The sequence below is a fragment of the Sciurus vulgaris genome (genome assembly GCF_902686455.1).
Source record: "Sciurus vulgaris genome assembly, chromosome: 11".
Lineage (NCBI taxonomy): Eukaryota > Metazoa > Chordata > Mammalia > Rodentia > Sciuridae > Sciurus > Sciurus vulgaris.
The window spans coordinates 71,892,045-71,906,257 of record NC_136472.1 but is presented as its reverse complement, the minus strand read 5'-3'; the positions used below and the strand labels follow the sequence as shown (position 1 = coordinate 71,906,257).

At 34.2% G+C, this 14,213-nt stretch overlaps 1 protein-coding gene across 1 annotated transcript in view; it reads right to left on the bottom strand.

Annotated features, from left to right (window-relative positions):
* The window catches only part of PPME1 (protein phosphatase methylesterase 1), a 53,607-nt gene that overhangs the window by 30,870 nt on the left and 8,524 nt on the right, over positions 1–14,213 (bottom strand). The window lies entirely within an intron of this gene.

Sequence of the window (14,213 nt, the reverse complement as noted above, 5' to 3'; positions counted from 1 at the left end):
ACATTGATCATATTCTGAGAAGGGAAGTATGTTTGAGAAATGAGAGGGAAATTCCTTTCCAATTTTGCCTTTTGACAATGATTATTAAAAAGTACAAATTTTAAAACAAAAATAACTATTAAATTGTTTTCGAACTATGTCTTCATCCTTGGATGGGAAATGGGAAGAATCCTGAGCCTTCCCCTATTTCCATTCCTATTCTTCCTCACAGTGATGGAGAAAATTCAGAACTCTGTCAGCAGCAAAACATTACTTCTGCCAGATATCTTTCTGTACATGCCATGAGCTGAATATAAAATATAAAATATTTTAAAAGCATAAGACAAAGCTCCTTTAAAAACAATACAAAAGTGTTCTTGGTAGATTGTAACATTGAAAATAAATACAATGGAGCAGCTGGGTAGTCAGGATTTTCTTTTTTTTTTTTTAAACAATGATATGTTTACTATACTGAATGTCTACTCTGCTCCAAGCATTGAGCCAGGTTAGTAGTTTTGAATCTCTGTAAACAAAGAAATCACCTGGGGAATATTAAAAAATACTAACATTCGGGTCTGCTCCAAGAAAAGAAATGGTCGAGGGTATGGCCTACCCTTTGAGAATTATTAGAATTCCAGAAATTGAGAGACAAGTGCTAGGAATACAAAGGTGGAGTGCATGATTTGGAATGAGAGAGGAGTTCAAATTCCTTAAAGTTCCTGCCATCTCTATACAATTCCCTACAAGTTCCCAAAGCTTATGGTATAGACTTGGTTGTTAGGACGATTAAAGTAGTTCTCTCAATGCTTAGTTGCTCTCAAGTGAGCTTGTTCTACTTTTTTTTTTTCTTTTTTTTTTTGTGGTGCTGGGGATCGAACCCAGGGCCTTGTGTTTGCAAGGCAAGCACTCTACCGACTGAGCTATCTCCCCAGCCGCTACTTTTTTCTTTTTTAACTTTCTTACATTATTTTATTTTTCTATTTGTTATTCTATTTTTCTATTTGAATAACAAATAGAAAATATGAAGGGGAGAGTAAATAAGACTTAGGTATGTCAAAGTGGAGTTCCAAAAGGAATTAAGAGGATGGAATAAAAGTAATATCTGGAGAGGTAATAAGCTGAAATTTTCAGATAATATTCAGATATCTGGCAGAAGTAATATTTTGCTGCTGACAGAGTTCTGAATTTTCTCCATCACTGGGAGGAAGAATAGGAATGGAAATAGGGGAAGGCTCAGGATTCATCTAACTTGGCATTAATGAGAGATACATGAGAGCAAAAACATTCTCCATTTTTCCACCAATGTATTCCCCAAACATGACATATTAATGATGAATATTTGCTGACAGTGTGAAATGAACATAAACCACTTACTATTTATTAATTACTATTATTAAGTGGCTTTGAGGCTAATAAATATAATTGCCTTTCCTTAAAACTACTAAGGTTTCCAGTAAAAGAACATGTGATGCTTTATACTAATCAAGAGTGTGATACAGGTATAAGGATAAACATATAAAACAAATGAATTGATTCCAGAGTTCAGAAATAACATTTACTATCATCAACTGATTTTCAAAAAGGGGCCAAGACAATTCAATGAGGATAAGAATAGTCTTTCCAAACCACAATGTTATAACTGAATATCCACGTACAAAAAGTACGTGGATAATCCTCCTAACAACCTTTCCTCATACCATACACATATATTAATCAAAGTGGATCATAAATACAAACCTAAGAGCTAAAACTGTAAAACCCTGAGGAGGATACAAAGGAGTAGAAGAATAAAATTTCATGGTGTTGGGTTAGGCAACTATATATATATATATATATATATATATATATTTTTTTTTTTTTTTTTTTTTTTAAGTTTAAGAGTTGGATTTATTGAAGAATAGAACAGGACAGAATTTTGTCAGTGGGAGAAGAGACCTGATAACAGGTTTTCTGTCTGTGCTAGCCTAGGGGTTTACATAGCATTTGGGTCAACACTATTGGTCCAACCATATGCTAATAAGGATTAGGCAACAAGATTTTAGATATAAAAATTTGATATAAAGTGATAGAAAGCTTAGGATTTGGACCTCACCAAAATTAAACGCTTGATTAAAACTGTATGCAGTCATATATAATACTGTGTGAAGAGAGAGTTAACCCACAGTTTTATGGACAATAACAAGGGTTATGAAGTTAGATCATGTTTGTTTAAATTTCATGTCAAGTTATTATAAGTTTTGTGAACTTGAGCATGTTAATCTGCCTCAATTTCCTCAACTATAAGTTTTGAGAAGTGATGACAAGTAACCTTCATTCTAGGGCCCAGAACTACCACAGAAAGATAAAACTCCAAGGCAAACGACTACCTCAGTCAAAAAGCATAAAACACATAATGAAACAAACCTATAATGATTTCCCATAATAAAAGTATCCACACAAAAGAACTGCTTTATACAGTAAAATAAACAAATTTGAAACAAATGCACCTTTTTTGGGGGGTGGGGATAATGGGGATTGAACTCAGGGGCATCCGACCACTGAGCTACATCCCCAGTCCTATTTTGTATTTTTTATTTAGAGACAAGGTCTCAACTGAGTTGCTTAGCACTTCACTTTTGCTGAGGCTGGCTTTGAACTTGCGATCTTCCTGCCTCAGCCATCCGAGTCACTGGGAGCCACTGGGATTACAGGTGTGTACAACTGTGCCTGGGTCAAATACAGCTTTAAGATTAAAATAATTAAAATTTAAAATAAGTGGTCAAGTTTAACAGATTAGGTAGAGTTAAGGGTAAACCATAGATCTGTGCTGTCCCTCAATGTCCATGGGGGACTGGTTTCAGGACCCTACACAGTTAACAAAATCCTCAGATGCTCAAGACCTTTACATAAAACGGCATAGTATTTGTATCTCATGTACTTTAAATCTTCTCTATATTATTTATAATTTGGAATACAATGTAAATTCTACATAAATAGTTGTTATATTGTATTGTAAAGGGACTAATGACAAGACTGTACATGTTCAGAACAGACACAATTTTCCCCCCAAGTATTTTCCCTCTAAAATTACATGATACTGTGGATAAGGAATCTGCAGAATGAGAGAGTTAACAGTAATTTGTTCAGACATAGCTAGATACATCTGGAATACCACACAGAAACAAAAGATGGAAACTATTCAAGAAGCTAAAAAAATATGAAGGGGAGAGTAAGTAAGACTTAGGTATGTCAAAGTGGAGTTCCAAAAGGAATTAAGAGGATGAAATAAAAGTAATATCTGGAGAGGTAATAAGCCAAAATTTTCAGAACTGATATAATATTAAACTACAGATTCAAGAAGTCCAATGAATCATATAATTTTAAGAGAAATAACATATTACAGTAAAACTACAGAAGCTTAAAGACAAAGCAACCCTTAGCTGCCAAAATCCTAAAGGACATAAGGGTAAGACTGTTCATTTCAGTACCAGTTGAAGTAGAAAAGAATAGCGGGGGCAGGAAACAATGTCTATCAATAGAGACTGGTTGAAAATACTCTTATATCCACACAACAGAATACTATGCAGTTCAAGGGGGGGAAAAGTGAGAAAGATTTCAGTATACTGATAAGGAGTGATCAGGTCTTGAACACTATGTGTAATATCTTTTATAAAAGAAAGGAGGAAATATAAGTATTTGTACTTTAAAAAAGTGCTCAATCCCCATCATCACACACACACAAAAAAAGTGCAAGAATAAAACAAAAACTAACAAAAATAGTTACTTGTAGGGCACTGAAAAGGGCTGAAGCTTTAATGAATATACATTGTTACATAATTTCAATTTGAGTTACTTAAATAACTTTTCTTTCATAAGTATGTTAAACAGTTTGAAAAAAATCAATCACAACCACTATCAAAAAAGGGAACAAGTTACAGTATAGTAGAAATTGTTCCAGGTGACTTTAAAATTCAATTTTAAAGAGTATTCAGTAATACTGTTGGTTGTTTTTACTGGTAATATAATTTGTTATTTGATACATGATATCCATATTTGGATAAAACAAGTAGGTAGCTGGATTAATGTCAGTAGGAACCAAGATTATCCTTGTGGGCTGGGATTGTGGCTCAGTGGTAGAGTACCTGTCTAGCATCTGTGAGGCACTGGGTTTGATTCTCAGCACCACATATAAATAAATGAATAAAAAAAGAAAGGTTCATCAAGATCTAAAAAAAATTTTAAAAAATCATTGTAAGGGAAAAGAGATAACTGTCGAAAATTAAAGTAATAAATAACCCTATAACCTTTTTTAGAACAATTTTTTAGTTGTAGGTGGACACAGTACCTTTATTTTACTTGTTTATTTTTATGTGGTGTGGAGGACTGAACCCAGTGCCTCACACATGCTAGGTGCTTGTACCCACTGACTGAGCTATAACCGCAGCCCTGTACAACCTTATAATCTTAAATCTGAATTGAACATGAGTATATATTTATGATCTCTTTGTCCTAATTGCTAGCTATGTCTATTTGCAAATGCCTATAAGCAATAACCAATCTAGGAGCAATGAGATCCTGTAATGCCCAAAATGAAAGATCTAAATGCAATTTCCAGTGTCTAGAGGCTGATTGTATTACTTGGCTTGTAGCTTCTTCTTCCACTTCTAAAAACAAGCAGCAGCATCTTCAAATTTCTCAGACTCTGACCTGCTCTTCTACCTCCTTCTTCTTTAAAAGACACTTATAATTACTTTAGACCCACCTAGATAACTCAGGATATTGATTTATTTTAAGGACAACTGATAAACGACTTTAATTCCCCTCCACTTTGTTTAAAAAAAAAAATACTCAAAAGTTTCAGGAATTAGGACCTTAGCATCTTCAAGGTGCTACTATTCCACTTGGCACAGGTTCTGTAAAGTTTTTGTATTATTTTCTATTCAGTGTATATGCTGCAATATCTAGCACAAAATCCCAAGGAATTCGCTAAAGAACTGTAAGAACAAGCTCAGTAAGGATACAGAATATAAAGTCAATATACAAAAATCAATTGTATTTCTATACTTTAATGGTAGTGAACAATCAAAAATGAAGAGAACAATTCCATAGTAGCATTGTTAAGAAAAAATACTTAGGAATAAATATAACTAAAGAAAGGCAAAGACTGGGGATATAGCTCAGTTGGTAGAGTGCTTGCCTTGCAAGCACAATGTCCTGGGTTCAATCCCCAGCACTGGAAAAAAAAGAAAGAAAGGCAAGACCTCTACACTGCAAAGTATACAGCACTGCCAAAGCAAATAAAGATAACATTAAAAAAAAAAAAAATGGAAAGACATCCCTTGTTCATAGATATGAAAATAGTGTTAAGGTAGTAATACTCCCCAAACTGATGTAAAGATTCAAAGCAATACCTATCAAAATTATAGCCAACTTCTTTGCAGAAACAGACAAGCTGATCTTAAAATTCATATGGAAATTCAAGGGACCTAAATCAAATAATGTTTTAAAAAACCAAAGTTGGAGGCCTTGATTCCCGATTTCAACTTACTACAAAGCTACAATAATTAAAAGACAGTGTAGTGCCAGTGTGTGTGTGTGTAATCTCAATGGTATAAAATTTGAGAGTTCAAATATAAACCCATACATTTATGGTTGAAGGATTTTTGACCAGGGTGCCAAAATACTTCAATAGGCCAAAAGGAATCTTTCCAATAAGTGGGTGCTATAACAACTGGTTACCCAGATGCAAAAGAATGAACCCAGACTCGTTCCTCACATCATACATAAAACATTAACTCAAAATGGAAAGACTTACATGTAAGAGTTAAAACTATAAAACTCTTAGAGGAAAAAAAATAAAACCTCTTGTATTTGTTGGTCATTTGTATTTTTTCTTTTGATAAGTGTCATTTTAATTCGTTTGACCACTTATTAAATGAGTTATTAGGTTTTCTTCGTGGTGTTTTTTGAGTTCTTTATATATTCTGGGTATTAATCCTCTTTCAGAAGAGTAGCTTCAAAGATGTTATCATTCTTTAGATTCTTGTCACATTCTGGAATGTTTTCTTTGCTGTGCAAAAGTTTTTAAATTTGATGCCATTCCATTTATAAACTCTTGGCATTATTTCCTGAGCTTTAGGGGTTCTACTGAGAAAATCATTGCCTACGCCTATATGTTGGAAGTATTGATTCTATGTTTTCTTCTACAGTTTATAGTTTCTGGTCTTCTATAGTTTCTGGTCTAAATGTACAACGTAGTTAGTAATTAGGTAAATGCAAATCAAAACTACACTGAGCTTTCAACCCACTCCAGTTAGAATGGCAGCCATCAAGAACACAAACAACAATAAAAGATGGAGAGGATGTGGAGAAAAAGGAACACTTTTACACTGTTGGTGGGATTGTAAATTAGTGCAGCCACTATGGAAATCAGTTTGGAGGTTTCTCAAAAACTAGGAAAGGAAACACCATCTAACCCAGCCATACCTCTCCTCAGTATTTATCCTAAAGACTTAAAACCATCATACTATAGTGAAACAAGCATACCCATGTTTACAGTAGCACAATTCACAACAGCCAAACTATGGAACCAGTCTAGGTATCTGTCAATAGAAAAATGGATAAGGAAAATGTGATATATACACACACACACGTTATTTAGCGATAAAGGAAAATAAATAAAGGAAAATGGATAGAACTTAAGAACATTATTATGTTAAGTGAAATAAGCCAAACTCAATGTCAAGGGTCTTATGTTTTCTCTCAAGAAAATGGAAAAGGAAGGTGAGAGTGAGTGGGGTGGGGGAAATCACATGAAAATCAAATGGAGATCAGTAGAGTAGAGGAAAGGAACTAGGGGGAGGGAGGAGGAAAGGGAAAGAGGAAATAATGGGGTTTGATATTGACCAAATTACATCATTATATTGTGTGCATATGACGATATATAACCATGAATCCTACCATTATGTACACCTATAATGTACTAATAAAAAATATGGGGGGGGGGGACTTCTAGCCTCCTTTTAGAGGTACCTAGTGCCTATTATTCCTAAACCTGGTGATATGGATAAGCTTGTATTTTCATTCTCCTCCAAGTAGTTTTCACCTTTTACTTCTCTGCTATGTGAGTTAATATTCTTCAGCTTGCTTTCTGTCTTCCTAAATTTTGTTGAGATCTAATCTTTTTTCCTCTTCTTTGTCTTTTGGTTTTATCCCTTTTCCGAATTACTATAATATAGAGAGGTATAGGAAGAAAATGTAGAGAAATTTCTACAAAAACCCTCTGGGGTAGTTATTATTGTTCCTGTTTTGAAAATGAGAAAACTTAGGTCAAGGGATATTAAATAACTTACCCAAAACAACAAAAATTAGCTGAGTTACAATCTGACTTTCGGGGTCATTTCCATCAGTTCTCAATACTAGCCTCAAAATAAAATTTGGTTCTTCATTCTTGAAATCATCAAAGCTGGCAATGAACATCCAGAAATGACTAGGAAGAGGTGGCTACTATACAGAGAATAATTGGTAGAGGACCCTTGTAGCAAACTTGAGCACCAGAGAAGCTAAGAAAAAAGTTCACTTTTACAACTGTTATGATAATGATGGGAGAAGCAGGAGCATGAAGAGAGAAGAATCCAAGACATTTCTCAAGTTTATCTAATAGGTTTCAAGAGAGAACACATGAGGCCTTTTTAAAGAGTTCAAACTTAATTAAATACTGATTTACCTACACTTGAAAACTTACATCCTATTCCTATTACTTATCTGCATTGGCCATTAGTAAGTACGTTAAATCATCTCATAAGTGGGCACCACAAAACCCCAAAATGGAAATAGTAGCATTTCATAGAATGTCCTGCATTAGACAGGGCAGGATATTTAGAGCCAGGGTACTTATAGGATGTGGTTTTGAGCAAATAAATAAATCTTACCTCATTTAAAATAATTCTCACATAAGATACTTAATCCATGGGAAATTCCAACCTGCTGAGTCAGACCACACATAAATATACTTTGCTTAAAATACATAAAGACAAACTGCTGCGCACAGGAAGAAGAGCTATAATCTTATACCAGAATTCTTTGTCTAAGAAGAAAAATGTTTCAATTTATTTCCACTAGTCACCCAACATGAAAACAACATAGTTATTGACTTCTTTTCCTAAAAAACTAAAAGTAAAGAGAAAAAAAGGTATATCCTTTTCAACAAGCTATGATTCCCATCATGACTTCACTCCTTAACAAGTAACTGATATAAGCTTGACATTATATTCTTAACAAGTGGATAATAAAAGCCTTAGAGAGATTCAAGAAGAAAATGAAAAGGTGTGTTTGTAGAAGCATTATTTAAATTATCTAAACAGAAACTTTTTTCTCTATCTCATCAATTCTAAGACACATTTCTTTCCATATTTAAAATGATAGTGTCCTAACAGTGCTGTTGGTCAGGTAACAGCCCTAAATTGATTCTCATTGCCTGTATGTGAGTGAACATCAAAACCAGTATCAAAACTTTCCAGATAGATGTTGACAACTTGAGAGAGAATCTTGGAGATAAATGTGAAATGCTCTTTTATCACCCAGAACTAAATGTTTATAGGGAGGGGTAGGTGTTCAGTCAGATGAGTTAAGCAGTGAGTGTCAAAAGTTAGTTTTACATAATTATAAAGCCAGCATATAGGCTGATAAAGTTTTAGGAAATGCTCCAACACCATTGTTCTTGGGCCTGTTCTTGAAATATATCTTAGAACTGATGAGATATAGTAAATAAATTTCTACTTCATGTCTTTATAACTTAAATAATGATTCCAAACAAATAACATCTCATTTTCCCCTCAAAACTCTGTAAGGCTAGAATTAGCCCCAGTTTAAAAAAACAAGCCAGGCAAGGTGTCACTTGCCAGTAGTTCCAGTTACTCAGGAGGATGAGGTAGGATCACTTGATTCAGGAGTTTAAGATTAGTCTTGTCAACACAGCAAGACTCCACCCCTTAAAAAAAAAAAAAAAAAGACAAATATGACAACTTTTCTAAAATTATCAGGGCTAAAATATAAAAAAAACAGCCACTTTTGATACTATTAACGAAAGCAAGAAGGCAGACAAAGCTTTTTGATGTTTTATAAGTACTAATATTGTTCCTCACCCTTATAATCAACATGTGTGGCTTTACCCAGTAATCAGAATCTATATAAGCTACTTTTCATGCCATAATAGGAAAGTAGATTTGAACTCATAATTTAAAAGCCTATGAAGTCCATATAGAAGTCTAAGGTGAAGTGTATATCAGATCAACAGTCATACAACCACCTCCTCAGACTCATCTGAATGCCACAATGATCTATAATAAAAGACATATTTCAAAGGCAAAGAGCAAATATCTTTAGGGTAATTATTTTTGAGCTTCTTTTCCAGTCAAAACTTACTTACACTGTATTGCTATTTTTATTATCCAATACCATTTTAGTATGCCCTAAATGGCAGGCCTTGATATACTTATTGGGCACTAGGGAAATAAGCAGGCCAGAAGTTTCTATTGATCAAAATTTGTCCTTAAAAAAAAAAAAATATTGGGGGGCTGGGGACGTAGTTCAGTGCTAGCAAGTGTGAGGCCCTGGGTTCAATCCCCAACACCAAAAAAAAAAAAAAAAAAAAAAAAAAAAAAGAAAGAAAGAAAAAAAAAATTTAAACTGGGACCTTGCCCTCAATTCATGTTGGGAAAAGGGAAGGTAAGTAGTCATTGTACACCACAGTTACAACAGGAGTAAACTACAAGAGTTCATAGATGATATCCAAATGAATAGCACATAAGGAGGTAGAATCAGGGAAGGAAGGATTTACAAAGATGATATTTGGTGTGAAAATTCTGCTAAACCAAATGGCATAAAAATTCAAAGGACTATTTTATTTATTTATTTAAAACAACACTAGGGATAGAACTCAGAGCCTTGAGCATGCAAGACAAGCTCTCTACCACTGAGCTACACCCCCAGCCCCCAAGTATAATACTGACTTGTATAGGGAATGGGCAAAAGTACAAATTCTCTTGAACAATATAAAATTACAATTTCCTAATAAACTGTGAAAAATGTTAATAAACAGATTCTCCAGCTTGAAAATGGATGTTGATATTCCAAAGGTTTGTAAAGTAGTAGGTTATGAATACTAAAGCAGAGTTTTCCTAACAGTATTTATGATATATTGGTAAATTCTCTGGGTAGCTCTATGCCCAGCCTATTTATCCATAATATGATAAAGTACCATTTAAATAAATATGAAATTCAGGTGATTAACAAAGAAAATTGAATTTAAATTTTTAAATATATCTTGAACCATAATTCTTATTTTGGGACAGGGGAACCCAGGGGTGCTTTACCACTGAGCTACATCACCAGTCCTTTTTTAATTTTTTAAAATTTTGAGACTAAGTTGTGGAAGCTGGCCCAGATCTTGCCATCCTCCTTCTCCTGCCTCCTGAGTTTCTGGGACTACAGGCATGAGCCACTATACCCAGCTCAACCATGAGTCTCACTATTTAAGGAAAAGCTCATTTAACTAAAGGTATGAGAAAGATGAAATGTAACAAGCATGCATGTATATGTGCTAGGTACTTTATAAGCATTATCTAAATTTAATTTCTACAAAAACCTGAGCTATATTCTTTTTTGTCTTTTTCTTGTTTTCTTACCTTTTCTTTTTTCCCAAATTTTATATATATTTTTAAATAATAAAAGAGGTTTATAAATACTAAATCATAGGGGAATATAAATAGGGCACAAGTTCACATTTACAGACTGTCAATAATCACAAATTTTAATCTAATTTCTATATTCACCAAATCTATAGCTCCTCCCTCCCATTTACTTCCCCACTAAATTCAGGGTGAACAAGTCTAAACTATTGAAAAAATGTCATGTTTCCATTTTATCTAAGTGACATTCATTCACTCAACAAATGTTAATAGAGCTCATACATGCTGTTTGGAGACAAGTAAATAAAATATAAATGGAGTTTACAATTAAATTAAGGAAGACCAAACAGATAGATCACAACCTTGTTGCTAGTAGAATAGATGAAATATTTCATATACAAAGTACCATAAAGTATGACACAATATTTTATCAATTAGAATTCATTACATGTATGTATATAATTTTATATATATATACATATTTTAAAATATTTTTATTAGTTGTTGATGGACCTTTATTTTATTTACTTATATATATGTGGTGCTAAGAATCGAACCTAGTGCTAGGCAAGCACTCTATCACTGAGCCACAACCCCAACCCTATATTTTTAAAATATCTTTATTTCATTTATTTTTATGTGGTGCTGAAGATCAAACCCAGTGCTTCATATGTGCTAGGCAAGTGCTCCACCTCCGAGCCACAACTTCAGCCCTCATTTTATATTTTTATATAAAAATAATTTATTTTTATATAATTTATTTTTATATAAGAGCTCATTTATACTTAAACAGATTAATCATTCTTCACTTACTAGTGTAAAAGACTTCTTTTTCCATTTTCACAAGAGAAAGATAAAATAATTAAGGTATTCCTGACAAAGTTTTTCATATTTAGAGTCCTACTCTCTTCTGAATCACTCTTACCAATATAGTTCTCTGTGCCGCATGAGAACATTGGTGATGGAGCATTTCTAAAACTAAATACCATATGCTGCTTTTATAATTATGTAAAGCTATCTTACTTTTGACACTCACTGCCTCAACTCATCTGACTAAACACCTACCCCTCCTCACAACAACAATTCAGTTCTTAGTGTTAAAAGAGCACTTCATATTTATCTCCAAAATTTTCTCTCAAGTTGTCAACACCTATCTGGAAAGTTTGGATACTGGTTTTGGTGTTCACTCACATAAAGGCAATGAGAATCAATTTAGGACTGTAACCTGATCAACAGCACGGTTAGGACACTATCATTTTATCTTATTTATTCAGTTATTTTTGATACTGGGGATTGAATCCAGGGGTGCTTTACCACTGAGTTATATCCCCAGTTCTTTTTATTTTTTATTTTGAGCCAAGGTCTTACCAAGTTGCTGAGGCCTTGAACCTGTGATCCTCCCACCTCAGCCTCCCAAGTCACTTGGGATTACAGGTAGGTGACCAGGGGTGGCCACTATCATTTTAAACATTAAAAGAAATGCATCTTAGAAATGATGAGAGAAAGTAAATTTCTTACAATTTAAATGATTCCACATATATATCATTTCATTTTCTCCTCAAAACTCTGTGATGCCAGCATTATTCACTTTAAGAAAACAGTAAGCTGGGTGTGGTGGCACATGTCTGTAATCCCAGCAGCTCTGGAGGCTGAGGCTGGAGAATTGAGAGTTCAGAGTCACTCTCAGTAAGAGCATGGCACTAAGCAACTCAGTGAGACTCTGTCTCTAAATAAAAAATACAAAATAGGGCTGGGGATGTGGCTCAGTGGTCAAGTGCCCCAGAGTTCAATCCCTGGTACTGCCCTCCTGCCAAAAAAAATCACGCGAAACCCAGTGTGGTGGCACATGCCTATAATTCCAACAACTGGGGAAGCTGAGGCAGGAGGATCTCAAGTTCAAAGCCAGCCTCAGCAACTTAGTGAGATCCTAAGGTCAGTGGGACCCTGCTTCAAAATATAAAATAAAAAGGGTTGAGGATGTGGCTTAGTGGTTAAGCACCCCCTGGGTTCAATTCTCAATTTAAAAAAAGAAAAGAATGTCAGTTGTTTATTTGTTACAGAGTGAATCCAGGCAGGGAATTGTTTGTTGATTTTAAAATCTATCTTTTTTCTCCTACAAGACAGAAACAGTACAGAACTAACAGTATTGAGTGGAGTGGGCAAACTAAGGCCTATGGGCAAGCCCAGCCCACTGTCTATTTTTGTAAGTCCTCATGAGTTAAAAAATTATTTTTAAGTTTTTAAAAATTTGGGAAACATGGGGTACTGGAAAGAAACTATTTAGTGATGTGAAAATTATGTGATCATGGTGTGAAGTTTTTGAATTCCAATTTAATAAAATGTTAATAAGTAACAACAAAGAAAATGGTGTGAAATTCAAATTTCAGTGTCTACAAATAAAGCATTGTTGGACAGTTACAGACCAACAGTCATACAACCCCATACAATATTAATTGACATAATGCCTATGACTGTTTATTTCACACTACAACAGCAGAGTTGAGTACCTGCAACAGAGACTATATGATCTGCAAAGTGTAAAACAGTATCAAGCTCCACACTGGTATAAATTATAGGTACCACAAAAAATAAAAATAAAAAAAACAAACAGGGCTTGGGTTGTGGCCCTGTGGTAGAGCACTTGCCCAGCATATGTGAGGCAATGGGTTTGATCCTCAGCACCACATAAAAATAAATAAATAAAATAAAGGTATTGTGTCCATCTACCACTAAAAAAAATTAAAAAAAAAAAAAAAAAAAAAAAAAACAATAAACAGAAAATGGCAGATCAGAGCAGGCTAGATCAACCTGGAAAAGCCTCAGGACTCATTTCAAATGATTGCTTCATTTCCATTAAATTGAAATTTTATAAAAAACATTTATTTGTGCTTATATAGAAGGCACAAAGAAATACAAAACCCCCTGCACTCAAGGAATTCTAATTTTATTGGAGAAACAATAAATTTGCATAAAATTATCACAGACAAGTTTGCCTGAACAACAATAAAAACTGCAATACCAAGTAGTAATACACAAAAATTAGCAATTTAGTAGAATTGAAAGAAGCATTATAGGTACTCAGAAGGGAGAAAGAAAATGAATGGGCTACAGTAGTCTGAAAGAGCTTCATGAGTTTTAAGGGATGGGTAGGACTTGAAAAAGTGAAGAAAAAGGGAGGCATTGCAAGGAAAATAAACTTGGCAATTGGCATGTGCAAAAAACATTTTGATGGGCTGGGGGTATAGCTCAATGGTAGGGCACATGCTTAGCATATATAACAGACCTAGTTTCAATCCACAACACCAAAACACATTTTTTTTTAAAATTGTGAACTGGGTAAATTGTGAACTGGACATGACTATGGAGAGCTTTAAACGCTACCCTTAAAAAACACACTGCTTGCTCAGGTCCCTGCACTTGGTGGAGTCACCAATGGGCGGGTACCCCACCTTGGAAAATAGTCTGCACTTGGAGAATAAGAGATAAATTGGGAAAGGGTAGAACAACTTAATCCTAAAATGAGGCCTAGTCTGAAAATAATTGCTATAGACATTTACTCTCTTACAG